The sequence below is a fragment of the Pseudorca crassidens genome, chromosome 3 (assembly GCF_039906515.1).
Source record: "Pseudorca crassidens isolate mPseCra1 chromosome 3, mPseCra1.hap1, whole genome shotgun sequence".
In the NCBI taxonomy this organism is placed as follows: Eukaryota; Metazoa; Chordata; class Mammalia; order Artiodactyla; family Delphinidae; genus Pseudorca; species Pseudorca crassidens.
The window spans coordinates 50,950,261-50,963,899 of record NC_090298.1 but is presented as its reverse complement, the minus strand read 5'-3'; the positions used below and the strand labels follow the sequence as shown (position 1 = coordinate 50,963,899).

Here is a 13,639-nt window from a genome sequence, read left to right as displayed (position 1 = left end):
AATCTTCCTTTGTCCCACAGTATTTCAGAGGTTTCATTTTAGATTGCTTTATTACTTTTTCTTTCTATACATTTCAATCATGGGGGGGATCTACTGAGACTTAGTGTTAAACAGACAAGGTGAGGAAATTACCCATGGTCGCTTTTCTGCCCACCTGCTCAGATCCACGGTGGCAGAGCTTGCTGATACACAAAGCACTCAGTCCAGTTTCCCTAACAGGGCTTCACCACCTGGTCCTCTGTTCTCTACTCTGTTCTTCACAAGGGGCATCTTGCACTATCTTTTATTGCCTGTTTCTCTGGGAGAGGAACCGGCGTGACCCGTGATGCTGCTATGTATTATTACCAGGGTTCCGTGTGTCTCAGGTCTCCAGATGCTCTGCAGCACCCACCACAAACGTCTTACATTCTGCCTAGTGGCTTCTTGGAATTTGCTGGGAACCCAGAAAGTGCATTGCCTGAATTTATCAGGCAGTCTGTATCAAGAGGTGAGGGTGGGATAGGGATTTGCAGGTGCTGATGTAGAGAAATTCCCTTCAATCGAGGACAATCTGCTTCTTAATTAAGGTTACTTCCCCCCAGCTTTAGTGTTTTAGGAGTTTTTTGCTTTTTAGTTTTGCGGTGAGTTTCCATTTTATTCTACATTTTCATAGGAGCTTTAAGAAAAATGAGAAAAAGCTACATTGGAAGCTGCTATTTAGATGCTGTTTTTGAACTGGGAAACTTTTTTACACAAATTGTTAAGGATTAATAATTTTATGTATATTCCAGTGATAAACTGTGTGGCATGTTTATTTCTTCATTTATTTATTTATATTCTATCTAGAAGGAATTTATGAACGTAAGGAAGAGAGCTGCAAACCTTAGAAAGACCAAGGTTATGACGACATGTTGAGTCATAAAACTGTTTCAAAACACAGAGCAAAATATTGAAAATTTTTAAATACTGATACCTTTTAAAACTTCAGTATAAGAAAATACAAACAAAATTAAGAGACAACCCACAGATAGGAAGAAGAAACTTATAAATATAAGCAAATGATTAATATCTACAATGGATTCTACAATACAAATTTTTAAAAAGATAAATCTCCAACAGAAAAATTAACACAGAATATAAAGTCACTATTGCCAGAAGAGGAAACCCAAATGGCCAACAATCATATGAAAAGTGCTCAACTTCACAAGAAATTAGGAAAATTAAAATTAAAACAAGATACCATTTCATGCCCATCACATGTCTGACAAGACCAAGTGTAAACATAATACAAAGCAACAACAAAAATCTCATAAACCACTATGGGGAAGTATAACTAGACACAAGCATTTCAGAAAGCATTTTGGCAAGATCTGCTAAGACAGAACGTGTATATGTGGGTCTGCAGTTCTACTTCTAGGTTTTTATGTACTTAAGGAAATATTATATCATAAAAGAATGTTCACTTTCGCAACATTTTGTAGTAGCAAAAAATTAGAAACAACCAACGTTTCATCAATAGGAGATTTGACAAATTAATTTGTGCTCATTGATACAATGGAATATTATATAGCAATGAAAGTTGATAAACTAAAGCTACATGTATGTAGAAAAAAATTCCAAAGTATGTTAAACAAGGGAAAAAAAGGCTGCAGAAATATACATGGTAAAGAATAAAACACACAGCATAGTAATAGCTACAAAAAATTAAAGCATGCACAACAATGTTTTAGTTTGTTTACTGATACATGTATATATAGCAAAAGTATAAAAACATGAATGGAAATGATAAATACCAAGTTTGGATAATGGTAACCTCTTCAAAGGGATCTAAGGGGGGCTTAAATTTTATGTGTAATGTATTTTTTCTTAAAAAAAATCAGAAAAAAATAAAATGTTAATATAAGGTTACATGGTGGAAACATGAGTGTTCATTACATTATTCTCTATACTGTATATTTAAAAGGTTTTATATCTATATTTAAAAATTTAAATTCATTTGCCTTAATAATATGGAAACCACATATTTTGCATCCTATATCATGAGCACCTCTCAATGTGAAAAATCTAAAACATCTTTTTTGCTTTGAAGAGTCCATAAAGCAGCATTAGCTTTCCATTTGAGCCTTAATTACTGAGGAGTGCTACATGTACATTAAAGGGGGAGGGGGAAACTATGACCAAAATGATTACCTGTGCTAGTGCTTCTCACATTTGTGCATCTGAAATATCTGAAAGCTTTTTAAAAGAACAGATGTTCAAGATTTATCTTAAACCTGCTTGAAACAGAGTATCTGCAATGAGAACCACATACAACAAGACTGAAAACCACTGATCTATGAAAATGTCACAAAGAGAAAAATGAGCAATCCTGACTAATTCAGACAAATCATGTGGTTAGAATGGTGATGGGGCAGTTTTCCCAATGACTATGCAGAAGTTCTGTCTCTCCCACCTGGGCACTGTACAAGCAAAACACAAAATACGAAAAAATGAAATCACTGAGAAGACATGCGTAACGATACCACACCAGCTAACACCACAAAAGAGGGACAGTGGTTCTTATGAAATGCATCAATCATAAAATAAAGTGTTCTTGGATGTTAGTAACTGAATTAGACTAGAAAGAAACAGGTATGCCTTTTATGAAATAACGACAGCACAAAAAGGCTTACGTAACTGTAATCAAAACACTCTCTAGATGATATGATTATAGCACTGGATATTCTTTGCCTCCCTCGCCCCCCACTCCAGAGGTACTTTCCACCCTACCTTGCTCTATTTCCCAGGAGGCTGACTTTTGACCTGCAAAAATAGGGCCCCCTAATCTTCTGCCTTCCAGTTGGATTTGCCAGTGGGAAGCACCACCAGGAAATCAGAGGGCTGGAAGAGAGTGAAGCTGGGGTGTTTATTTCCCCATTCTTCCCAATCACAGAAAGGCCGGAGGAGGTCTAGTCAGGCAGCATTCCCCACATAGCTACCCTCTCTGGGTTTCAGTCATGATCCAATTCTCTCACTCCTTCAGGTCTAGGGATGATAATGGTTCCCACTATTGTTAGTCCTGAGATGCTTCACCATCCACTGTTGGTTTATTTTAATCCAGGAACACTTTTAATATTAATCTTCTGAACTACTCCATTTTGAGCCTGCTATGTATTTTCTACCAGAACACTGACACAATTATGAAGCATGAAGATATTCTACCCTACTCTCTTAAGTAATACATCTTTTGTAGATCTAACCTTTCAAGTTGAATATGTCCAGCTAGTATACAGAGTTATAGGTGCTATACATGATTCAAGAAAATATATATCGAATATTTGACCTGTGCCTTAGAGGGAAAAAAAACTAGGTGGAAAACAAATTCATTCCTACTCCTGGGCATATATCCAGAGAAAACCATAATTCGAAAAGATACATATACCCCAATGTTCACTGTAGCACTATTTACAATAGCCAGGACATGGAAGCAACCTAAATGTCCATCAAAGGAAGAATGGTAAAGAAGATGTGGTACATATATACAATAGAATATCAGCCATAAAAAAAGAACGAAATCATGCCATTTGCAGTGACATGGATGGACCTAGAGATTGTCATACTGAGTGAAGTCAGATGGATATCACATGATATCGCTTACATGTGGAATCTAAAAGAAATGGTACAAATGAACTTATTTACAAAACAGAAATAGAGTCACAGATGTAGGAAACAAACTTATGATTACCGGGGAGGTGGGGAGGGATAAATTGAGAGATTGGGATTGACAAACACACACTACTATACATAAAATAGATAATAAGAACCTACCGTATAGCACAGGGAACTCTACTCAACACTCTACAATAACCTATATGGGAAAAGAATCTAAAAAGGAGTGCATATACATGTATGTGTAACTGATTCACTTTGCTGTATAGCAGAAACTAACACAACGTTGTAAATCAACTATACTCCAATAAAAATAAGTTAAAAAAAACAAACAAATTCAAGGCCAAAATAAAAGAAATTATCAAAAACAGAGAGTAATTAACAAATAGATATGGTAAACTGAAAACAAGAAATAGGGAGTTAGGGAAGGATTTCTGGGAAAAAAGTAGTATTCCATCTGGGTCTTAAAGGGTAAGAGAGAATTTAGATAGCATTAGCAAGTAGAATGGAGAGGAATGGGCATATTGAGCAAAGAAAATAATATAAGCCAAAACACTAAATTGGGAAAGGGTATGGTTGTTGGGTGAGCAAAAAGTATAATGTCAGACTAGAGTAGAGCAAGCTTTATTTAGGACTCTACAGCCTTAGCTAGTTCTAAGTCAGACAGGTGAAACTATACAAATATTAATTATACAATTTATATATCTTCCAGGAGACCAATGGTCTGGGAACAAATAAAACCAAAAATTCAAGCAGAATATGGCTAGAAAAATATACCTTAGTTTTAATTTCTAACTCTATTAAATAAACTTTAACACAGTCCCCAATTTACTCATTATACAATGGGCCCACATATCTATACTATTCATCCCATGCTGCCTAAATTGGTGTTCATATTTCAATTCTGGCTCGTCGGAAAATTTTTTTCACCAGGCTTATGAATAGGCCAGGAGATTCTCAATCAGAATATGCCTCATGCTTATCTCAGCAATTTTATGAAAGATGTTTTGAAGTTGCTTTTAAAATCTGTGCTAATGACCTACTGCTTGTTTCTAAGGTTCTTCCACCAGTTACATCAGGGAAAGAGATTACAGAACTTGAAGGCAGTTCTATTATTAATAATCTCTAATATTTCTGCTTGCTACAGAGAAATTTATCAAGACAAAAAAAAAAAAATGCAACAGCTCCAGTTTCCTCAGCTACATTTTGTAAAAGGCTCACCATTCAAGTCATTTCCTCAAATATTTTCTAAAATCAAGAAAAGCAATAAAACATCTTGTTAATTATGTGGTTAATGTTTACTGTACCAAAGATACTTAGCTTTGGTTAATATAATATTATTTTTGTACATATTATTTTATACTAGGGCCAAAAGAAGATATTTTAATGTGGGCATCTTTATGTCACCATTTTATTGGGGACTGCCTACTTATTGGGGCTGTTCTGATGCAGGGAATTCTGATGAGACCTCAAAAATGAAGTATTAACCTTCCAAAACGAGAAAAAAATTCATGTTATACATGAAACAGATATTCTCATCCCTTCCCTCTGCTGTCTTCCTTTCTGAACCAACTACTTTCCACCCAAAGGTGGCAATTAAAGATGAAGTAAGCTCAGAGATTAGAGTGAGGGTCAGAGGCAAGGTACAATTCATCAATGGAATGAGATGGGCAAGGACCAATACGTGGGAGACAAACCCCTGTATATAACCAGAAGGTAATGTTTACCATCACAGTTGCTCATCTTAGAAAGGGCTACGCTAGGGGAAAATTTCTGCTTGCCAGCTGGTAATTTATTTGTCACTTCAGTAATCTGCATATCAAAATAGGTGATTTCTTTCAAAGTTACCATTTACTCTCATTTAAAAAGAGAGACTTGGCTGCTAAGTAATGGAACTTTTTTCCATTTGAATATCAAAAGGATAATACCCCTTCTTTTCATATGCTCCTTATTATGTATTTATTATTCAATGGAATGGAATGGGGTATATTTGCAGCCACAATACTATCCCTGTTCTCAAGCTATTGACTGCATGGAAAATTCCCTACTTCTGATCCCTCAGAAATGATTTCATATGTTTATCATAAAACTCCTGCTTGATGAATTTAGAGGACTAGGCCAATATCTCCTTAACTGCTAATATAGTTATAACAGACTTCTGACACTTATATGATATATAATATGTATAATACAGATACAAAATTTTCAAACAATCCAGAAATGAAGAAAATGAACATCAGTAATTGGTGTGATCAAGAAAATCTCTCCCACACACAACTTGCTAATGATTTTTTTGAAAATAGCAATTTCGCATTTTGATAAGGCCATTTTGACTTAGCTATATTACACTCAAAACATATAATGTGCAGCTAAATTTTGATTCTAAATTATTATAAAGATTTACACTTGCATGTATGTGAAGTTCTATTTTTCATATGAAATACAGTCACAACTTAATACAGTTCCAGTATTATATGTGGTTTACTTAATGTATTCTACTTGAATAAATAATTGATAGGTTGCAATCCAAATTATTACTTTCAAAATGTTTAACAATATGCAAATGTACACACAGATATACATATATGTATTACAAATGTATACAAACCTACAAGTAAGCAGTGCCCATTTCAGAGTAGTCACTCTGGGAAGGTTACTTCTAATAATCTTGCCATTAATTAAAACTATTTTTAAAAAGATTTTTTGATGTGGACCATTTTTAAAGACTTAATTTGTTACAATATTGCTTCTGTTTTATGTTTTTTGGTTTTTTGGCCCCAAGGCATGTGGGATCTTAGCTCCCTGACCACGGATTGAACCTGCACCCCCTGCATTGGAAGGCGAAGTCTTAACCACTGGACTGCCAGGGAAGTCCCAAAACTATTTTTAAAACACCCTTTCAAAATTGTCTTCATAGCCTTCGTGGTAACTGTTTAAATATCCTTAATAGCAGTAAAATCTTGAAGGTAGAGCTGAGTTTTGCAACCATGCAGAAATCATTCTGCCAAGTTTAGCAAATAAAAGAGATGTTCAAACTGAGTTACATAGTTTTTGATTACAAAATATAAACCAAAGACAAGTACTTATAAAAGAGATTCTAAAATCATGTTTTTATGTTGCTTGTAAGTCAACTAAATTTTTCAAATATTCAAAGTAATTGTGAATAGCAGCAGCACTTTTGGAACAAGTATTTAGCCTCCAAAAATAACTACCTGAAATGACCACTCTAAAAAAAACATAACTGACAGCATGTTTGGGGGAAGGGGTAGTGTTTCATGACCCTACATTCACACTTCGAAGTCACAAAGCAGCTTTCTTCCAAGGGGTTTAAAATATTTTCCAGACACTACTTCATTAATTCTCCAAATATCCCTTTATGAGAGATAGGACAGATTACCATTCTTTTTCTTCCAGAGTGCTGAGTGAAGATGGTGTAAGGGAAAGAGAACTGTGTTTATTCCGTGAGTCAGTGATTAAGTCTAGTCATACTGTGCCCTAAAATGTGTGCTATATAGTTAGCAAAATTTAACTGAACTTGTTTTAGCTTTATTCTGTTTGATAAAAAGGCATTATATGAGGTAGATGTGTCATAAAATATTACAGGGATTAAAATGATTATTAATTCATACTTGACTGGAAGAATTCTTGCTTGATGTACAGGAGTTACTTATTAAAGAAGCTAGTGTCTATCCTCAGATACACTAATAAAAGCCTAATTAAGTCTATTTTATCCAGGGAAAAAAGCTTGTTTTTTTAAAGACTCTTTTCCTTGAATTTTAGAAGAAAAAATATCTTCACTTTGAAAGACCAAATATATAAATGAAACGAACGAAGAAAAATGGGGCAATAAAAGATCTATTGGCAAAATCATTTAAGAGCAAACCCTAGGGAAATGGGTAAATTGTCGATGGCTCTGGAGAGAGAGCCCAACATAATATGCACATGATTACAAGTTAATTTTCATTGAAATTATTTAAATGATTATTCTTCTAAATGTTTAATTCTTTTGTATGAGAAAAGAAAACTTGCTGCTCAGGCATACCACGATTCCACTTATTCATTAAATAAAAATTTAGGGTCTCTGCTATGATAATCACTAGGTATACTGGGGCTCCCAGTGGCCCCATTTTTATATGGGAGATTAATGGTTTGACATGAAAAGACAAACAAATTTAGTCCTTACTACGATTCCAGTGATCCTATTCAACAAATGGAATGATTCTGGTCTTTTAAGTATCACTTTTAGGGGTACTAGTCCAGGAATATGAAAGGGCTCAACTCTATTGTTTTAAAGAAAGGTTTTAGTAATTAATGAGTAAATAAAAATACGCCTATTAGAGAGGCACTCAGCGCTACGTTTTGTTTGAGGTTGAGTGACTGACCGGACTGAGGACAACTCTCAGTCAGATAAGCTCTAATCACAGCTCCCACAAGGGCTGCCTGCTTATTTTTGAAATAATCACTTTTCCTCATGGGTGCCTTAGCTGTCTGGTCTATAAAATGGGTAACTTAATAGTAACCTGTCCACACAGTGCTCCTTTGAAATTGACTAATGAATGCTCTCCCAGGTGTTAAAACTATTAGATGCTACAAAAATACTGAGTACTGTCTCGAAAAGAACTCGGTGATATACACATTAGAGCTAATGAGGGCACTAATAATAAATCCCTACCACCCTATGGACCCTCTCCCCACCTCCGCCCCGCTGCATTTCAGAGCTTACCCATGACCTCTGCCTGACAACAAGTCTGTACACTCCGGACCCGAGGCTGCAACAAAAGCAGCTGAAACGCCGATACCGAAATGGACCAGACAAAAGAAAGTGGGTCTGTGCGAAGGCAACGGGCCGTGGGAGGGGGTGTGTGCCGACTCTCCCCACAAGCTCTGAGATGAAACCGGACACAGCGCCTCAACTCCCACCTGGAGGGCGGCCCACACCGGCCCCGCGGCGCCCCACCGCCGCCCCGCACGCCCCCGCACGCCCCAGGCGCCGCCCGGCTCACGTTTCCAGACCCCGTGTAATTCCACCCTCCCTCCGGATCGCGCCCCGAGCCCGCCGCCGCCGCCGCCGCCGCCCCGCAAGCCTCAGGTGCGAAAGTTAAACCGCCTCCGCATCACCTGAGGCCGTGCCGGGAAGCAGCCGGGCCAGCCCAGCCCAGCCTTCCGCGCGTCCTCCCTGCGCGAGCGTGGGGCCCGAGCCGCCGCGGCCAGGCAGGGCCGGGCCGAGACCAGACCCTCGGGCGGCCGCATCCCGCCGAGCTCCAAGCCGTCGGCCCTCACCTGCGATCGCGTCCCGGAGCCGTCCGCTCCGCGCGTCGTCCCGGAGCGCCCGGCCGCCCGCAGCCCGGCTCTGAGGACTCGCGGCGGCAGCTCCGGCGGCGGCGGCGGCTCTGTTGGCGGCGATGCAGGTTCAGCGAGACGGGAAGCGACAGGAGCCAAACCCCGCGGAAAGCGCTCGAGCTGCGCCGGCGGCCCGGAGCCCTCGGCCTCGGTCTCGCCTCACGGACGCTCCCCGCCGCCTCCAGCTCTGCGCACCCACCTCAGCAGGTTCCGGCCCGAGCCGCGCGTGGGCGGCGCCCCGCCCCGACCCTTAGCAGCCCTGCCAGCAGCGCCAGCTGCGCCGGGCCGGGCGGCACCGAGGGAAAGTTGTGCTCTCTGGTCAACCTTTTACCAGAGCAAAAGAAGTTGCGAGTGCCTGCTTCTCCCGTGGCCTCACCCAGCCCCTCCTGTAGTTCAGAGCTCCGAGCCCACCTGCTGAGCCCATTACCTGCTCAGATGGCTGGCATCCCCCGACCCATCTCCACGCCTAGACTTTTCCTAAGGCAGCGCCACTATCTGAGTTTACTTTTCCCTTCTGATGTCACTGTCCTAGTTGCTTACCTTCTTATGCCTAAAGTTCCATCCAAGTGCAACTGGGATTAACTACTAAAGTGTTTTTGTTTCCACTCTTGACAAATTACAGTTGGTAGGTGAGTTCATGACCCGCGGTAAATCAAAAGCGCTTAGTCAGGGGGCTGCTTTGAGTAAATGTGGACTTGTCAGCACGTCGTGAACTTTGGATTCAGAGCAATGAAAATAGATGATCAAAAGAGTATAAATAAGGTTTGGAATATAAAAAAGCAAGTTTTATTAGTTGGCTTGAGGAAGGGGAACGAAACTGGGTGGGGGGACCTCAAAGGACTGTACAGCTTTCTCTGCTAGATATAGACATTTCCATTTACCTGACTGGCTTATTTAGAGCCTTGTTCCAAGACTAAGGTGATACGCAATGATTTCCCACCTGAAAATCCGATGAAATCAACAACAGAAACAATACCAAACAAAAACATCACAGGAAAAGAAAACTACAGACTTTATTAATATTGATACAAAAATCCACAACAAAAAACTAGCAAACCAAATCCAGCAATGTAGAAAAAGCATTTTACAACATGACCAAGAGGGATTTGTCTAAGGAATGCAAGGTTGGTTCAATAAAAAGAACTATCAATGTAATACACTCTTAATAAAATAAAGGACAAAAACTACAGGATCATCTCAATAGATGAAGAAATAGCACTCGAAAAAATCTAGCACTTTTTCATGATTAAAAACACCCAACAAACTAGGAATAGAAGAGAACATCCTCAATCTGATAAAGGACATCTATTTTGAAAACCTGAAGTTAACATCATACTTCATGGTAAAAGAATGAATACTTTTACCTAAGATCGGGGTAAGACAAAGGAGGTCCCACTCTTGCTACTTTTCTTCAACATTGTACTGCAGGTTCTAACCATGGTAATTAGGCAAGGAAAGGTCAAATCTCTAATAGTAAATAAAGCAAACAGAAGAAAGAATTATTGAAGAAAACCAGGACAATAGTTCTTAGCCCTGAGGGGCAATAGGATACAAGCTCTCAGCTCAATGGATAAAAATTATCTTTGTTAAAGTGTATTTTTATGAAATTTCAAAACACGTGGTTCTAGGAGAAAGATCTTAACAGGGTCCTGGGAGGAAAAAATAGATCATTTATGAAGATTCAGAAATCAGAATGGCATTGGACTTTTTGACAGAAACATAAGTGAAAGATAAATTCTGAAGGAAAATTATTTCCAATCTAGAAGTTAATAAAGGTTAAAAAGGGACTTTCCTGGCGGTCCAGTGGTTAACACCCTGCACTCCCAATGCACTGGGCATCGGTTCAGTCCCCGGTCTGGGAACTAAGATACCGCATGCCGCATGGTGCGGCCAAAACTAAAAACAATAAATAAAAATAAAAATAAATAAAGGTTAAAAAAAGACATTGTCAGATATACAAAGTTTTAAATATTGTTTTCATGCATTCTTTCTCAGAAAACAATTGGAAAATATGCTCTACCACTACAAAGAGGTGAGGTAGGGGGTCTAATAGAAAAGAGAGGTGAAGGTTACACCCAAGAAAACTGTGGTAGGTGGAATGGCCACCAAAATATGTCCACGTCCTAATCCCTGGAATCTGTGAATATATTGCATTGCATAGTAAAAGAGACTTTGCTGATATAATTAGAGTTATGAACACAAATATGGAGGTTATCCTGGATTATCCAGGTAGGCCCAATCTAATCTAAAAGCCTTTGCTTTGCATGAGAGTGTGAAGAAAATAGTGTCAAATGTGGCAAAGAGTCTCAGGTTGAGGCAAAGTTACTGGTTTGCTGACCCATGAGGCAACATAGAATAATAGCTCAGGTGTGTGACTCTGGAATCGTAGTGCCCTGGCTTGAATCCCAGCTCTACTGTTTATAATCATAAAACCTTAGGACAAGTTTCTTTCTTGCTGTGCCTCAGTTTCTTCATCTGTAAATAGAAGATTATAATAATAACACTATAGAGTTAAGAGGTTTTAATGCTTTTATCCACGAAAAGTGCTGAAAATATCTGGCACATAGTAAATACTCAATAAATATTAGCTGTTGTTAGTATTATTGACAACTTTTAAGAAAATAGTTTCTATAGAGTAATAATTAGTTAGGACTCATTTCAGTGAGATGACAGAACTCCAACTCTAGTTGGCCCAAGGAAAGTATTCATTATTTCATAAGAATAAGTCTATTATAGTTTTATGTACCTTTGGATCTAAGTGATCAAATGATGCCATGGACAAAATATCTCCATCTTTTCCCTCTATTTTTGGCTCTGTGTTGGCTTTAGTTTTAGGCAAGATCAGTCTATGTCATGACAAGATTGGCCACCAGGAACTCTAGGAGTAAATTCAACCAAGTTAGCAACCACAATGGAAAAAGAATACTTCTTTCCCAATAGTTGCAGCAAATTTCTGGAACTGAGTCTCAGTATATAGACCTGGATGGCATGCCCATCCCCATCAATTACTGTCACTAAAAGGAGATAACTAGCAGGTTGGCCAGTTCAGTATTATTTGATGACCCATAAAACTCTGTGTGTGTGTGTGTGTGTGTGTGTGTGTGTGTGTGTGTTGGGATGTTGGTGTTGAGGGGAATCAACCTCTTTACTCAGATCACATAGACTGAAAGTGGCAGAGGCGTAGTTCCTCAAAGGAATATTGGGTGCTGTTACCAGAACATGGAAATAGATATTTGGTCAGGCAAAAATAAAAGATGTACATTATAAGTGGTGAGTGTAGTTAATTAAACACAGAATGAAAGGTTACTGAACATCAGAGAGAGCCCAGCTGAGGCTTGAATGATAGTAGAAATCTGTATGTAGGTTTTGTGACCTTATTCAAAATGTTCAGCATCCCAGGAAGAAAAAAAAAAGTACAATGATGTGATTTACATGAGGTTCAGGTTTGGGAAAGTGAACATGGCTAAAGGAGAAGAGCCAAAGGAATGAAGGTGTCGTAAAAGAACTGAAGAAATGGCAATCCATGGAGCCAGGTTGGACAGAGAGGCAATAAGGCCAGAAAGGTATTGGCAAAGTAATACCTATGTAGCTGAATGTTCCTGCACTAGTGAAGTTATGAACCTAGTGCTAAAATTATTGAGAAAGGCAATGCTCCTAGAGATTTGTAGGTAATAGGGATGGAGATGGAAAGAGACCTCAGGAAAAGGTAATTGTTTAGTTTTACTTTTAATTCTCTCTCTTCAAGATGTGTAAGGCTAAGTGGACATATTCCAAATTGAACTGAGGTCAAATCAAATCCGAAAAAGCTGAAGAAATCTAATTTTGTAATTGAAATTAACCAATGCATGCTAATTTATATTTTATTACTATAGGAATGGAATGTAATTCCATTCAAACCACTCTAGTGGCAGTAAATCAGGAATTTATTATATTAGTTATAAGTATCTTTAATATGGTTACATAATAATTAAAATATATAAATATTATGTCATAATAAATATATAATGAATAAATTAATATTAGTATTAATAAGATCAAGCCAGAATTTTTTCTACCAGTTATGATAATTTTCCAATTCTTAAAACACCTAAGAGGAAAAATCTTTCAAAGAAAATCATGATATTGTGAAAATGTCAAAGATTTGAGATTCATCATTTTTCAACTACATGACCTTAGGCAAGTTATTACTTTAACTCCAAGTTTCCTCAGCTATAAAAATGGTTTATCTTAAATGGTATGTCTTAATTGTTGTGATTATCAAAGAAAATTATCAAATGAGAACAATAGGTGACAGCGTCTTGTAAAGAATAAAATTATTTAAATATGTCATTTTTAAAGTAAGGAACTGTTTTACAATTTAGATAGCTACTACAGTAACCATTAGGTAGAGTTCACATTAACTTCTAACCTAATTAGAAGGATACACATTTTAACACTAACTTTCTTTTTTTTTTTTTTTTTTTTTTTTTTTTATAGGAAATGTATTAAATTTATACAATACATAGGCTTTATTTTTACACATTTGAATTTATACAAAATTGTTTTTAAAATAAATTTTAAGAGCCCCAAGTTGATTCAGGAAATAGACTTTTTAAAAACCTAGAATAAACTAATATTCATCAAATGTTTACAAGTAGCCGAGCGATGAATGATGGCCAATTTGGACAGTGTG

At 37.8% G+C, this 13,639-nt stretch overlaps 1 protein-coding gene across 5 annotated transcripts in view; it reads right to left on the bottom strand.

Annotated features, from left to right (window-relative positions):
• The window catches only part of RNF180 (ring finger protein 180), a 283,728-nt gene extending 274,535 nt beyond the window's left edge, over positions 1-9,193 (bottom strand). Inside the window, exon 1 of one of the 5 annotated variants that reach the window (XR_010941972.1) lies at positions 8,908-9,192. The gene's annotated coding sequence lies outside the window, so the exon portion shown is untranslated. Of the gene's footprint in view, positions 1-8,350; positions 8,563-8,907 lie in introns of those variants that run through there. The other 4 variants (XM_067730797.1, XM_067730795.1, XM_067730799.1 and 1 more) reach the window with 4 other exon arrangements.
• Positions 9,194-13,639: the final 4,446 nt, after the last annotated feature.